Source organism: Vespa mandarinia, chromosome 5 (genome assembly GCF_050613455.1).
Source record: "Vespa mandarinia isolate Hongniang chromosome 5, ASM5061345v1, whole genome shotgun sequence".
Lineage (NCBI taxonomy): Eukaryota > Metazoa > Arthropoda > Insecta > Hymenoptera > Vespidae > Vespa > Vespa mandarinia.
In genome coordinates this window covers 7157501-7160000 of record NC_140814.1, presented here as the reverse complement: position 1 = coordinate 7160000, position 2500 = coordinate 7157501, and the positions used below count along the sequence as shown (strand labels likewise).

The 2500-nt window shown below is 49.4% G+C and overlaps 1 protein-coding gene across 3 annotated transcripts in view; it reads left to right on the top strand.

Annotated features, from left to right (window-relative positions):
• Window positions 1-2500, top strand: part of LOC118441950 (uncharacterized) — a 20029-nt gene that overhangs the window by 2651 nt on the left and 14878 nt on the right. The window lies entirely within an intron of this gene.

Sequence of the window (2500 nt, the reverse complement as noted above, 5' to 3'; positions counted from 1 at the left end):
TACTATAAAAGAAGATTCCCGTATTGAAGGTGCCAAAAAGTTAAACAATGTGTGTTCGGTTCTTTGGACTTCATTGGAAGGTGTATAAGTATACGTACGTATGCTGGAAGAAAAAGGAAAGCAATGGGAACGAGACGAATAGAATGAGTAGGAGGAAGAAAGAAAAAGAGAAAAAGAGAGAGAGAGAAAGAGAGGGAATGGTCGACGTACATCATTTGGGCGCCGAGAAGTCTGGCGCGACCAGGGCAGGCCAGAGGCACGTCTCTGGTTACGCGACCATTTGGGGCGCCAACTCTTGTATGGAGGGGAAAGCAAAAGGCATCGGAAGATCGTCGACGGGACCGTAGAATGGCGAAGGAAGGAAAAAGAGAGAGGGGTAGGGGCCCCCTTAGGCACATTCCAGCGGGACGCGAGTTTTCAAACATGGCTACCCGCGTGAATGTAGGTCCACGACCGATCCTACGATACGCAGAGAGCGGAGTTCTCTCTCTGTCTCTCTCTCTCTCTCTCTCTCTCTCTCTTTCCTTCTCATCCATCCCCGGACTCTCTTCTCCGCTCTACGAGCACGATTCGCTTTGCCCTTCCCGCGACTAGCAGCACACATACCGGAACCCCCCTCCTCCTCCACCTCCTGCTGCCACAGCCTGTACCCCTGCCCCTTTCCTCCTTTCTCCCGTCGATCTCCTCTCTCCCTCGCACAAACCCGGCCGACCGGGCCGACCGAGCTGGCGACACCCTGTCTGGCAAGACCGGCCGACGACGGACAAAGGAGGGGGAGCTCTGCCTGCTGCCTGCCACGTTGCCACATCTCTTTCCTTGGGCTGTGCCTACCTTCTCGATCCCAAGGACAAATCCGACGAGCCGTGCCAGCCGTCGTGGCGCGCTAGGCGACTGCCGGTCTGACTTAGCTGCTGCTGCTGCTGCTGCTGCTGCTGTTGCTGCTGCTGTCGCTGCCGTTGCTGCTGCGCCACGTCCGTCGCATCAATCTACTCTTTCTCTCTCGCTCTCTATCTCCTTCCTTTCTCTATCTATCCTTTCTCTTCGTTCAACAACTCTATTATTTAACAGGATTTAGATTACGATTTTATATGAGAACGAAAAATGCATCAAGTAAAAAATAAGAAAGCATTCTTTTCGCGATATCTATCCGATTATCCGAAATGATGATGAAATTCTCCGTGGCGCGTGAAAAGATCGTAATCATCGCTCGAGAATCCGATCGCCGAATGCCAAAACGATGAGTCGTTGCGGTACGAAGGTCGGATCGAACGGCGAAGCAGGTGTGTTCCTCTCTCTCATGGCCGTCGATCGGAAGGCCGGAAGCCTTCGGAAAGCCTGACTCCGATCTAACCGTCAAAATTCTTGGAAGACGACAAGGCTACTTTTCTGTTGGGAATTACCTAGGAGGATATCGGCAATTCTGTACTCAAAAGCTGGTGACGCGAATCGTGGAAATTTACGACACCCGTCCCTTTTCTTTATCTCTCTCTTTTGTTTCTCACTTTCTCTATCTCTATCTTTATCTACCTCTCTCTCTCTCTCTCTACCTACCTACCTACCTCTACCTCCCTCCCTCTTCTCTCCGTCCATTCCAAGTCACGTCGATCGCTAGCTAGCTAGCTAGCTAGCCAGCTCTGTTCGTTCGTTCGTCCGTCGTGTCCTCTTGTCGCTTCTCTCTTTCGTCGAAGAAGTATGTATACGTGCCAACGCGCAGCTTGCGTCATCGCCTCGCGAGTTGGCCTACGCGCAAGACGTAGAGAAGCATGGCAACCGCGCGGACGCGTAGCTAAACGTATTAACCGTCGACTCCATGCCACAAAAACAACATGATCTCATTTCGCGGCGCATACGCCGAGAAATCCGTGTTTCATGCGAGCATTTCGTGATCTCTCTCTCTCTCTCTCTCTCTCTCCACCCCCTTCCCCTCCCACCCTCTCTTCCTCTGGTATCCTGATTTCCAAGAAGTCCCGCAATTTCCACCGACTAAAGGTTACCTCTCTATTGTAAAGAGAATGAAATAACGAAAGAAACTCGTCTTACGTACCATCGTAAAATTGGTAAACTTAACGGTAAGACGAAAAAATGACGGTGACATCAATAGAAAGACAATACGGATTCCATTGACCTACCAACTTAATAATAGGGACAACTTTTACCTTAATGACTCTACCATTGCTCGGTAAGCCTAGACGGTCATGGGCATTTTCCTGGAAGGCAAAATCTCCCCATTCCCTCCTTTTGACCATCACCTCTCTTCGCTAATACCTCTTCCACTTCTGTTTACCACCACCTCCTTTATGTACGTAAAGCAAAGCTTTCCCATTCCACTCTCGTAGCGCTGAGATCGATGTATGTTCTTTATTATCATTTTCTCAATATCCATCGTCCGTAGATCTCCCGGCGGAAGTTAAACTTAAAGAAAGAAAAAAAGAGGAAGTACCGTACGTGAAGAAGAATCAATTTGAACTTTTTCTATCCAATGCACGTATACTATTTACTT